We start from the raw sequence: 13,669 nt of genomic DNA, 5'->3' as shown, positions 1-13,669 counted from the left end.
ACAGATCATATTCTCAGCTATATGTACACCCAAAAACTTAGTATGGTTTACCCTGTCTACTGACTTCTGTTGATATGTTATATTTATTGAAGGAACTGTACTTTTTGCAGCAGAAAATTGGATGTACTATGTTTTTCAAAGTTTAGAGCAAGCCCATTTGCTGAAAACCAATTAATGACTTTTCCAGATACCTTATTTGTATCACTTTCCATTTGACTTTCTTTTACTGGATTAATAATAATGCTTGTATCATCAGCAAACAGTGTCAGTTCAGCTTCCTGTTTCAGATAGGAAAGGAGGTCGTTTACATATATCAAGAACAGAAGGGGACCCATGATTGGACCCTGTGGAACACCTAATGTAATTTCACCCCAGTTAGATGAAGTGGGAAACTTAATAAAATCACTTGACACATATAAGGAAACTTTTTACTTCCTGTTCTGTAGGTATGACTTAAACCACTCATATGCTGTTCCATTTATACCATAGAACTGTAATTTCTGTAACATAATGTCATGCTTCACACAATCAAATGCTTTGGACAAGTCACAGAAAATTCCTATTGGTGACATTTTACTATTTAAAGACTCTATTATGTGGACAGTGAAACTGTATATTGCTGTCTCAGTGGAACAGCATTTTTTTAAATCCAAACTGTGATTTACTAAGTATCCCATTACTGTTGAGATGGCTAACCACCCTTGAGTACATTACTTTCTCGAAGATTTTTGAGAATGCTGTAAGCAAGGATACTGGCCGATTATTTCTGACGTCTGTGGTGTCCCCCTTTTTATAGAGAGCCCTGACAATGACATATTTTAACCTGTCTGGGAAAATACCTTGAGTTAGGGATGCATTACATATGTGACTCAGAACATCAGCTGTAATTGCTCCACACTGTTTTAATATCTTATTAGAGATGTCATCTACTCCAAAAGATCATTTATTTTTCAGAGATTTAATAATTTTAATTATTTCATAATAGGTTGTTAGGTGAATCTTAATCTGACTAATTTTTTTCAAAACAGACTCTTCCATATACTGCCTAGCTTTTTATTTTGAACTGTTCTCACCAATTTTTTCTCCTACACTTAAGAAGTGATTGTTAAATACTTTAACTACTTGTGTACTGTTGGTTAGGATTGTCTCGTTCTCTTTAACAGTAATACTACCTACCCCAGTGATTACTTTTCCTGTCTCCCTTCTAACAACATTCCATATTGATTTGAAAATGATGATGTTTGGTTTGTGGGGCGCTCAACTGCGTGGTTATCAGCGCCCGTACAATTATCCAATCTTTGCTCAGTCCAATTTCGCCACTTTCCTGGATGATGATGAAATGATGAGGACAACACAAACACCCAGTCATCTCGAGGCAGGTGAAAATCCCTGACCCCGCCGGGAATCGAACCCGGGACCCCGTGCTCGGGAAGCGAGAACGCTACCGCGAGACCACGAGCGGCGGACTCCATATTGATTTGATTTTATTGCCGGAGTTGTTAATTTCTTCTCTAACATACATATTTCTTGATTTCCTTACAACTTTTCTCAGTATGTTACAATAATTTTATAGTGTAAAACCACCTCTGGGTCTTTACTAGTTCTTGCTGTCTCATACAGTTTCCTTTTTCTTTCTGAAGACACTTTAATACCTGTAGTAATCGAATGTTTCTTTGAAAAGTATGTGGTGTTACTCTTACTAATTTTCTTTGGGAAACAATGTTCAAACAGTGATATAAATTTATCAAGAAACATCTTGAACTTATGATTAGGATTTGGCTCGTTATATACATCTCCCCAATTAACATTTCTTAAGCTTTCTCTGAAGTGCTGTATAGATACCAGGTCGAGCGACCTCATACTTTTACTTAATGGTTACTGAACTGTACACCCTGTTATAAGTTAATCAGTTGTGCATCATGGTCTGACAATCCATTTACCACAGGGAAAGCACGTGTTTGTTTTACACTCTCTTTCTGTAGAAATACATTATCTATTAGCGTGCTATGTCCTGAGCTATACGTGTAGGAAATTGATTACTTATTCTAAGTTATATGTTGTTAGTAACACTTCTAGTTCACTTTTCCTATCAGAGTTACTTAGCAAGTTTACACTGAAATCACCAAATATTAATAACTTCTTCTTATTGTCTGACAGACAGCATAATAGGGAGTCAAACTTTTTTATGAACAGTTCCCAGTCTCCTAATGAGGACCTGTACACTGTTGCCAATATAAATACTACATTATCTAGCTGAAGTTCACATGCACAAACTTCAAAGTGTTGATCAACATAAAATTTGTTTACTTCTACAGTTTTGCATTTATACTCTTGTTTTATGAAAATGGCAACTCCTCCTTTATCCATCCTAGATCTACAAGTGTAAGATGCTAATTTATACCCACCAATACTGACACTATCCATGCCCACAGTTGCATGGTCTTCAGACAGATTATATCAATCTCATTCTTAGTTTTGAAATCATCTAAACATACTGATAGCTCATCTAATCTATTTTTTATTCCCCTGATATTTTGATGAAGTGTGTTGATACTGCCCTTAGCTTTACCCCAATTAACTGTACTTGAAGTTTCTTTTATTCTACTTATCTTGATTGTCATCTGTCTGGACTTTGGCTGTAACCTAAAAAACCTGTCTGCCTGGACCCATTAACCACAGGGTGTGGATCACCCCTTGTGTGACTGTGGACCCCCTTACAGTTTCTGCTAATAGAGAAGCTTACTTACTTTTCCCCATCCTATTCAGGTGTAGGCCATGTGTAGTACATCCCCCCTTACCAATAGCATTTACTGCAACAACACGTATGTGAGATTTTGCTGGTGTCTGAAGCATCTTGTTCAGCTCAGTGTTAACATGCCTTACAGCAGTGTTTACCCAGGGCTGATCATGGCGCTGAAAGATCTCCACAAATCCCACATTTGTGTGCTCAGTTTCTGCTCCTATTTTATCCAGGTCACTCCTAATACTGTATCTTGTATTCATAGCCAGGCTGTTTACTGCTTCCCCAACTATAATTACCTAATCTTCCTTCTCAAAGTCCCTGCACAGCCGACCTAAGTTCTCTGTCACCTGGCTAAGGATAGTACTTGGTTTCACAAAACTTGTGACCTGGTACCCTGCACCTAATTTCTCCTGAAGCTGCTGGCCCACACCCTTCCCATGACTGCTGCCTATAAGCAGAATTCTTCTTTTCCTATTCTGGTTTGATCCCGACCTGTCTGTTTTCTTTAAGCTGATATTCTGCTTCAACCTAATTTCAACTCCATCTGGATGAGGCCCTTCCTCCATTTCAGATAGCAAGCCAATCTGATTTACTAATTGAATTACTGGAGTTTTTTCAACTGTTTCCCTTTTTCGCCCTTTGCTTCCTACCTTTTCCCAGTTCCCAGTCTCTTTTTCCTCCCTTAACCTACGCAATTCCAAGTTCGCGTTTTCTAATTCAGCCTTAAGGGCACAAATTTTTGCCTCCTGTTCTGTCCTTTCTACATAACCTACAGTGCCATGGAAGAGCCTCATTTTCTACCCTCGTTTCCTCAACCACTATATTCGTCTCAGTGAAACCATAAGTTACAGTCTACACCAGGCTCATCCTAGAATTGCGCCGGCGGGCGCGCCCGCGACCTGCGGGCGCAAGACAGTGTAGTTCAGCGCCCCGTCCGCGACCGTGTGTCGCTAGTGTCGCCATAGGAGCGAGAGAGAGAGAGAGAGAGAGAGAGAGAGAGATAGCTGCGGAGTGAGTGAGACCGCACAGCACTGCTCGGCGCTGGACTGTCCCGCGGTCAGATCCAACGTAAACAAAATATTCTATTTTAGAATTAATTTTATGTAAGGGATATAGAGTCGCATTCTAACTGTTAGTAGTTACAAGTAAGTATTTTTTGTTATACTTCGTGCTACAATTTTTTGTATGCCTTTTCAGAGTTTAGAAATCGGATCCTTAGTTTGCTGTTTTGTAGAGGGTTTTATAGAGGGTCTATACAAGAGCGATGCACTTGAGGACAATATTATGGAAATGGAAGAGGATGTAGATGAAGATAAAATGGGAGATACGATACTGCGTGAAGAGTTTGACAGAGCACTGAAAGACCTGAGACGAAACAAGGCCCCCGGAGTAGACAACATTCCATTGGAACTACTGACGGCCTTGGGAGATCCAGTCCTGACAAAACTCTACCATCTGGTGAGCAAGATGTATGAAACAGGCGAAATACCCTCAGACTTCAAGAAGAATATAATAATTCCAATCCCTAAGAAAGCAGGTGTTGACAGATGTGAAAATTATCGAACAATCAGTTTAATAAGCCACAGCTGCAAAATACTAACACGAATTCTTTACAGACGAATGGAAAAACTAGTAGAAACCGATCTCGGGGAAGATCAGTTTGGATTCCGTAGAAATACTGGAACACGTGAAGCAATACTGACCTTACGACTTATCTTAGAAGAAAGATTAAGGAAAGGCAAACCTACGTTTCTACCATTTGTAGACTTAGAGAAAGCTTTTGACAATGTTGACTGGAATACTCTCTTTCAAATTCTAAAGGTGGCAGGGGTAAAATACAGGGAGCGAAAGGCTATTTACAATTTGTACAGAAACCAGATGGCAGTTATAAGTGTCGAGGGACATGAAAGGGAAGCAGTGGTTGGGAAGGGAGTAAGACAGGGTTGTAGCCTCTCCCCGATGTTATTCAATCTCTATATTGAGCAAGCAGTAAGGGAAACAAAAGAAAAATTCGGAGTAGGTATTAAAATCCAGGGAGAAGAAATAAAAACGTTGAGGTTCGCCGATGACATTGTAATTCTGTCAGAGACAGCAAAGGACTTGGAAGAGCAGTTGAACGGAATGGATGGTGTCTTGAAAGGAGGGTATAAGATGAACATCAACAAAAGCAAAACGAGGATAATGGAATGTAGTCGAATTAAGTCGGGTGATGTTGAGGGTATTAGATTAGGAAATGAGACACTTAAAGTAGTAAAGGAGTTTTGCTAATTGGGGAGTAAAATAACTGATGATGGTCGAAGTAGAGAGGATATAAAATGTAGACTAGCAATGGCAAGGAAAGCGTTTCTGAAGAAGAGAAATTTGTTAACATCGAGTATAGATTTAAATGTCAGGAAGTCATTTCTGAAAGTATTTGTATGGAGTGTAGCCATGTATGGAAGTGAAACATGGACGGTAAATAGTTTGGACAAGAAGAGAATAGAAGCTTTCGAAATGTGGTGCTACAGAAGAATGCTGAAGATTAGATGGGTAGATCACATAACTAATGAGGAAGTATTGAATAGGATTGGGGAGAAGAGAAGTTTGTGGCACAACTTGACCAGAAGAAGGGATCGGTTGGTAGGACATGTTCTGAGGCATCAAGGGATCACCAATGTAGTATTGGAGGGCAGCGTGGAGGGTAAAAATCGTAGAGGGAGACCAAGAGATGAATACACTAAGCAGATTCAGAAGGTTGTAGGTTTCAGTAAGTACTGGGAGATGAAGAAGCTTGCACAGGATAGAGTAGCATGGAGAGCTGCATCAAACCAGTCTCAGGACTGAAGACTACTACAACAACAACAATTTTAACTGACCATGTTTGAAAACTGATTAAAATAGAATTAAGGTTATAAAGCTCTTTAATTCTTACAGTCAAAATTGTTAAAGAAGGCAATTAACATTTTACACGTTTTTCTTTTTCGAGGAAACGATTTTGTCTAGGCTTGGTAGAATATTCCGTGAGACTGCTAACCTCAAAGAATTGGTCAAATTTTTATCGCCAAGGAATGAACGGTTCTTAGTTTTAGCAAACTTTAAAAGAGAGAAAAAGCGCTCACAAATATACATGGAACCAAACATTGAGAGAACTTTGGCCGCGTGCTTGTGCAAAAGAGGATATCTCTCTCGTGCGAAGACAGCTGTAAAAGTCATCCAAAGTTTTACACATAAGAAAGCGGTCCTTCAGGCGGATATGGCACTGTAGGTCAACCAGCTCTAGTTGAAGCAACTTGTGAGGCGTCCTCTGCCGGAAGGGAACACGGGCGAACAAATATATCTGCCGGCTGGCGTTCGGGCGGTCCGCACGGCCAGCTGGCCACTGCAGCAACACACGAATTCGCCCGGGGCGCTGGCCGCGGGCCATCACCGGCGCTAGCGCCCCAGGGGAACAGCTTGGACGAGCCTGGTCTACACAGAACACCCCCTCTTTCATAATTCTACGGCAATCTCCACATTTGTCACACATGGTTTGATAGACAGACTTAACAAAGAAGCAGAGAATAAGTTGGCACAAGACCACAGTAGTTTCGTAACCTGTAGCCTACTAATCCTTAAATAAACACTAATGTAAACAAACTTTTAAACTTAATTCCAAAATTTTTAACTACATTAACTCTGTATGACCGGCACGAATTAATTTGACTTTGAAGCGACTAGTCAAGAAGGAAAATCTACATTCCCGCGAAATTTACACCTAAAAAACGTAAACGAAACTAGCGACTACCGGCCTTTTACGAAATACTTCCTTTCGATCTAAATACGGCCAGAAAAGCGGAACCTTCTAGTCTAAAATGTAATATTAACTAAATTAGCGCTTATTTCAATATTAATCACTTAACTTGTAAGTAGGCTGTTTATATTTTTATATTGGTAATGCCACGTAGCGCTCTGTATGAAAATCACTGGCTGTGCTGTGTGCAGTCTGTGGCTAGTTTGCATTGTTGTCTGCCATTGTAGTGTTGGGCAGCGGCAGCTGGATGTGAACAGCGCGTAGCGTTGGACAGTTGGAGGTGAGCCGCCAGCAGTGGTGGATGTGGGGAGAGAGATGGCGGAGTTTTGTAATTTGTCATGAACTGCTATATATATTATGACTATTAAGGTAAATACATTGTTTGTTCTCTATTAATATCTTTCATTTGCTAACTATCCCTATCAGTAGTTAGTGCCTTCCGTAGTTTGAATCTTTTATTTAGCTGGCAGTAGTGGCGCTCGCTGTATTGCAGTAGTTCGAGTAATGAAGATTTTTGTGAGGTAAGTGATTTCTGAAAGGTATAGTTTAATGTTACTCAGGGCCATTCTTTTGCAGGGATCTTTGATAGTCAGATTGCGTTGCGCTAAAAACATTGTGTGTCAGTTTAACACAGTCTTGTATAAATTGTTCCAAGGGGACGTTTCAAACTTAGCGAGAGCTGCGTATACGCGCGTCTACCTAGTTCCAGAGATGTACAGATGTGGAAATACTTGAAATGACATGGGATTTTATTGAAACCAATGCAAGTCCACAAAGTGACCAGCAGATGGCGCTTCGTATGATAGAAAGGTTATAATTACCTTAACAATTGATTTTAGTAAATACGATATCCTTTCGTAACAAACTATCAACATGTCGGCCGTCGTTCATTAACCGCTGCAGTCGAGGGACAATGTTGTGAAAAGCAAGCTTGAGAAATGGCTGTCGGATGTACCTGTATAACCTGTTTAAACATGCATTAGCACAAACCATTTCAGATAAAAATAGCTCGAGGTTGTACCCTGACCTTCTCATCTGAAATAGAAACAGGCCATTATTGACCAACATGCTACTTAGACTGTACTACACATCCAGATGCAGCATATCATTTCTCTCTACATAATGCAAAATATTTTCACCACATTCATTGCACTACATTTTCTGTTTTTTATTTTTATTTGACATTTGCATTATATAAATTAGCTCATTAACTAGATAGAAACAAATTATATTGAATCATTTTAACAATTGTTAAGCCATCAATTCAGTGCAACCTCAGAGAAATCTTTATATATTATGTTATTTATATTTTTTTAAAGCATTAACAACTGTGTACCAATAAGATTGTAGCAATCAGAAGTCTTTGCTGTTAGATTCAGAAGCATCCGACCTACCTTCCATTTCAAGGCGGTGGGTTACTCTGTACTGTTAATGAAATAAATAAATAAATATCGGACGTTGCCTTTTAGCATCCCTAATGAGATCGGACGACTGCAGAACACTTGCGACTTCAGGTAACCCCACAGCCAATAATCACACTGATTGAGGCCTAGGAATGTGGCAGGCCAAGCATGACGGGAGTGGAGGCTCAACATCAAACGATGTTCGCAAGAAATCTTTTACATGTGCAGCAATGTGGGGTGGACCGTCATCCTGCTTATAAGTCGTTCTTTCCAGCAAGCGTTTGAAGGCCAAGCCTGAGATGATGCGATACTGTAACATATCGTCCTGCCTCGCACCCCGTCACGCATTTCCTCGGAGAAAAAGGTTCCAATCACTAGTGGTGTGGTGAATCCACAGCACGCCCTGACTCCCTCGTCATGCAGAAGGTTTTCCATCACTGCTCTAAGATTTACGGTAGCCCAAATTCTGAATTTGTGGGTGTTGACAGATGCTCAGATTGTGACGTGGCCTTCGTCGGTGCACAACACTTTAGATGGTTCAAATTGCTCTAAACACTATGGGACTTAACATCTGAGGTCAACAGTTCACTAGACTTAGAACTACTTAAACCTAACTAACTTGAGGACATCACTCACATCCTTGCACGAGGCAGCATTCGAACCTGCGACCGTAGCAGCAGCGCGGTTGCGGACTGAAGCCCCTAGAACCACTCGGCCACAGCGGCCGGTCAACACGTTAGAGAACCAGTCATCATCTTCCCCCATTTTTTGATGCACCCACACCGTGAATGCTCTTCGCCTCACAAAGAGTGGCTAACAGTTCACGAAGACTCTGGATTTTGTACGGATAGTGTTGGAGGGTACGCCTTAGTGCTCACCAAACAGTACAACGTATACTGTCGGTGCAACGTGCGACTCTATGAGCGCTGAATTCACCATGCGGAGATGAACCTGCTAAATTCGCCATTTCTTACTGAACTGCCCGAGCAGCAGTAGCACTTGCGTCTGGTCACCCATTACGGGGAAGATCGTCTAAGCAACCCGCAACTTCAAGTCTCCTGATTATTTTCCTCACAGCGGCACTTGTCACAGGACCTTTACCAGTTCTAATGCCTTTCTTACGGCGACAGGGTCGTAAAACTGCAATAGTGGATTTCCCATTCTGATAGTGAAGCTTCACAGCAGTGCCTTTTCTGGCAAAGACATTTCGCTATTGCCCTCTCTCACTATAGCTTGTTTTATACACGATTCTATCTCAGCGTCACTGCCGTATTGCTGTCCAGCGCCATTTGTTGGCCAGTTTTCGCACTCGTTTCTGGTTTCAATAAAACACCGTGTCATTTCAGGCATTGTTGTTGTTGTGGTCTTCAGTCCTGAGACTGGTTTGATGCAGCTCTCCATGCTACTCTATCCTGTGCAAGCTTCTTCATCTCCCAGTATCTACTGCAACCTACATCCTTCTGAATCTGCTTAGTGTATTCATCTCTTGGTCTCCCTCTACGATTTTTACCCTCCACACTGCCCTCCAATGCTAAATTTGTGATCCCTTGATGCCTCAAAACATGTCCTACCAACCGATCCCTTCTTCTAGTCAAGTTGTGCCACAAACTTCTCTTCTCCCCAATCCTATTCAATACCTCCTCATTAGTTACGTGATCTACCCACCTTATCTTCAGCATTCTTCTGTAGCACCACATTTCGAAAGCTTCTATTCTCTTCTTGTCCAAACTATTTATCGTCCATGTTTCACTTCCATACATGGCTACACTCCATACAAATACTTTCAGAAATGACTTCCTGACACTTAAATCTATACTCGATGTTAACAAATTCCTCTTCTTGAGAAACGCTTTCCTTGCCATTGCCAGTCTACATTTTATATCCTCTCTACTTCGACCATCATCGGTTATTTTACTCCCTAAATAGCAAAACTCCTTTACTACTTTAAGTGTCTCATTTCCTAATCTAATTCCCTCAGCATCACCTGACTTAATTTGACTACATTCCATTATCCTCGTTTTGCTTTTGTTGATGTTCATCTTATATCCTCCTTTCAAGACACTGTCCATTCCGTTCAACTGCTCTTCCAAGTCCTTTGCTGTCTCTGACAGAATTACAATGTCATCGGTGAACCTCAAAGTTTTTACTTCAGGCTTACTTTCAGGCATGTGTATCAATTTTTACTTAAATTATTCTATGAATTAGTGCATTTTCTAATGTTAACGGCCTTTTGGTCACTCTGCAGTTTTCGGTATACGCACAATAAGTCAAACGTCGCTATTTTCTGTCCTTTCTTGTTTTGCAGTTTTAATAGATGGCTGTGTAGCTACAAAAAGTCATGTGGGCCACACACAGAACCGTACGGTAAGGCTACATTTTAGCTCGCTATATTCATATCATTTACACAGTGTGCACGTACTGCTAGCAGCTGATTTTCCTGCACGGATACATTTCTTAATAAGTTTGTGTCAAAACTGCTTGAAGTGAAGCTTAAGTGTACCGGATGAAGCATCGCTTCAATGTGATAACCTCGTAAATTACCTCAGTCATCATGCTCCGGCTGGTGTAAATCCAAACACATATAGTGAAGCGCCAACAAAGATATTCCATCAATGTATATGAGTGCGCTGATGATTGTTTCTTAGGACACTTTCCATCCAGGTTCAGAGGACTAACTTGTAAGGCTGGAAGAATAATGACACTGATCTGCTAATGCCTTTACCAGCGCGATGCAACCTGGACTTAATGAATGATAATGCTTTCGGCGTGTAAAACATCCTGGGGAAGATGGATGGGAACAGACGGAAGAATTTCCTGGCCTCTGCGTTCTCCGGACCTAAACCCAGTAGATAGAGGTTTATGGACGCATTCAAAAGCTCATGTGCGTCAAATACTGATATACAGCTCAGTGAGTCTTTGTCTGTATTCGGAATGATCGTGACATGAAATTTTAATGTTTTCGTACAGAGGAACATTTTGTTGAGTTTATAATGTTGGTTACATAATTATTTGATAACCAAGTGATTTTGTTTGTTTCCACCTATTGAGAGAGCAATAACTAGCCGTCGAATTTCAGAAGTCATCGTCCCTTCTTCTTCTCTCCCTTTTGTCGCATCAGCTGCATTCTTGTGGTCTTTAACCTTGTCCATTATTCTTTCATTCTCATACTTTGCAGCCTTCTTCGCTCTTCTGTCCATTATAGTTGTGCCCTGGGTCTTGTCCTGTGGTTTAAATCTACAAAAGCCTCACTTTTTGATTTGAAAGTCGTTCTGTTATGAATCTCCGTTTGCTTCTATTTTCATTCCTTCCAGATCTATGTAGCTTCTAGATCCAGCGTACTTTGCTTCTCTTGTTCATACGAAACTTCAGTGTCTGATGTGCCAACCTCTCATAGTCAATGTTAAGTTTATTAAATAGCATTTCAAGTGAGACCTGAGTTTCTCCTGGCGTATACAACTTTCAAATAACTTCCGGGAATTCAGCCGGGTAACACTTTCAGCGACCGCTGATATTTCGGTGGGAAAACACCCCACCATTTTCAATGCAAACTCTAACGGACAGGCGACGTACATGCAAATTTAAAACATCGGTTCTCGGACTGATGCAGGAAAGATAACACACACACTGAACACTAGTGCCACCAAAGATGAGCAAAGTCAGAGATACCGATATCGAGACTATGAACTCGCAGGTGAGGTAGCATTGACTTTGTCTCTCTGTTTTTTGACAAGGGAGAGAGCCGGATTCCAAACAGATTTTAAACAAAAACCTCCATCCCTGTTAACGAGGTTGCTCTCTAATTCAATCTCAACTGCCTCTTTAATAACACTGTCCCAATAGCTGGACGTGCATGCCAATATCTCGGTGTTATTATATAACATGGGGTGACCAGTATTCAAGAAATTTAGGCAATAGCAAACCTACTTGACTGCTGCAATCGTGTGTGCCGTTTATGCTCAGTACATCGGTCCTCCATGCTCCTGATAGTTTGACCAATATATGCCATGCCGCAGCTACAAGGAATACGATGTACACTCGCCTTACGCAGACCAAGATCATCCTTAACAGAAGTCAAAAGCACTCTAATTTTAGATGGAGGTCGGAAAACACATTTCACATCGTATTTCCGTAATATACGACCGATCTTGTTGGAAGTGTTTCCCAAGTAAGGCAAAAAGGTAGTAGACTTAGGTGTCGATTCAGAATTGTCATCAGTCACCCGATGTACAGTTGGTCGATGGCGCAACGCACATTCAATCTGTATATCACTATAACCATTTTGACGAAACGTAACTTCAAGATGGGACGGCTCAGCTGGCAAAGTCTCAGCGTCGGAAACGACATGTGCTCTGTGTACCAAGGTACGAAGTACCCCTTTACGCTGAGCTGGATGGTGACAACTATTAGCCTGTAAGTACAAGTCGGTGTGAGTACGTTCCCTGTAGACTGCATGTCCCAACGATCCATCATCCTTCCTCCTAACCAACACGTCAAGAAAGGGAAGGCAACCACCCTCTTCCACCTCCATCGTAAAACGAATGTTAGGGTGGATCGGGTTCAGATGTTCTAGAAAGGAATTCAAATTCCCCTACCATGACGCAAACAACAAAGGTATCGTCAACATATCTAAAGAAACAGGCGGGTTTCAAAGGCGCCAATGCACGTTCCTCGAAGTCTTCCGTAAACAAATTTGCGATCACAGGAGACAACTCCTTCGTTCCCGAGTACTGTGCCGGAGCTGACTTTACTCCGTAACATACCTTATAAGCTTTCGGTACTTAAACTTGTACCTTTCCAGCCCGCAAGATGAAACAGAGACGATGGATTTTTATCAATTCAGATATTTCTCCTTGAAAGTGCTATCACAATAGCAACAGGTCTCATACTTGTACTACACAACCTGTAGTATAATCTAATACTAAGACCAGTAATCCATTGACAGAAATGAAATCATGTAAACCATTGCTTGCATACAGTGTTTACCACAGGGAAATAATTGGCGCAACAATATTATTATGAAACGTGCATTTTACGGGGACTAGAGCTGCATCTTCTCCCAAACGGTCATATACTCTCTACTTAAATTCTGTTTTACGAAGAATTATCTGATGATAACGGTGCCTAGATCAGTTTGTCAGGCACTCTATCCTTCTGCACAATACATTAAATAAATTACATGTCTGCAAGCTTCTGTAATGAGTAGTGCTACATGTCCTACAACCAGTTAAGAATTGTAAAACAGTGATTAATCCCACCATTGGCAAATAGCAGATGATTGGCTACTATTTTTAGAGGTAGCGCCACCAGTATTCATGTGGAACGAACCAGTTTAATGTAACTCATAAATTTGTTTTCAGACTTGTCCCTCACAAGCACCGTCTGCATCATATTCGCCCAAAATGTTTGGGACAAAATGGTTCAAATGGCTCTGAGCACTATGGGACTTAACATCTCAGGTCATCAGTCCCCTAGAACTTACACCTACTTAAACCTAACTAAGCTAAGGACATCACACACATCCATGGCCGAGGCAGGATTCGAACCTGCGACCGTAGCAGACGCGCGGTTCCGGACTGAGCGCCTAGAACCGCATGGCCACCGCGGACGGCCTGTTCGGGACATCCTATATACACCTGGTTTCGAGCTGTTTAAAACATGCGTTCAGCTTCCAAGTTACGATTCGTCTTTCGCTGTGAGCTGTTGGGGTGTCGTGCGGAGAACTAGCCCAGTACTTTAGTATTACTGTACAAGGGA

General features: G+C 41.2%; 1 protein-coding gene across 1 annotated transcript in view; it reads right to left on the bottom strand.

The window, feature by feature from the left end:
- LOC126175495 (cholecystokinin receptor-like) overlaps positions 1-13,669 on the bottom strand; it is a 1,200,755-nt gene that overhangs the window by 1,066,333 nt on the left and 120,753 nt on the right. The gene's annotated exons all lie outside the window — the stretch shown is intronic.

This window comes from Schistocerca cancellata, chromosome 3 (assembly GCF_023864275.1).
Source record: "Schistocerca cancellata isolate TAMUIC-IGC-003103 chromosome 3, iqSchCanc2.1, whole genome shotgun sequence".
Classification (NCBI taxonomy): Eukaryota; Metazoa; Arthropoda; class Insecta; order Orthoptera; family Acrididae; genus Schistocerca; species Schistocerca cancellata.
This window is presented reverse-complemented; position numbering and strand designations above follow the sequence as displayed.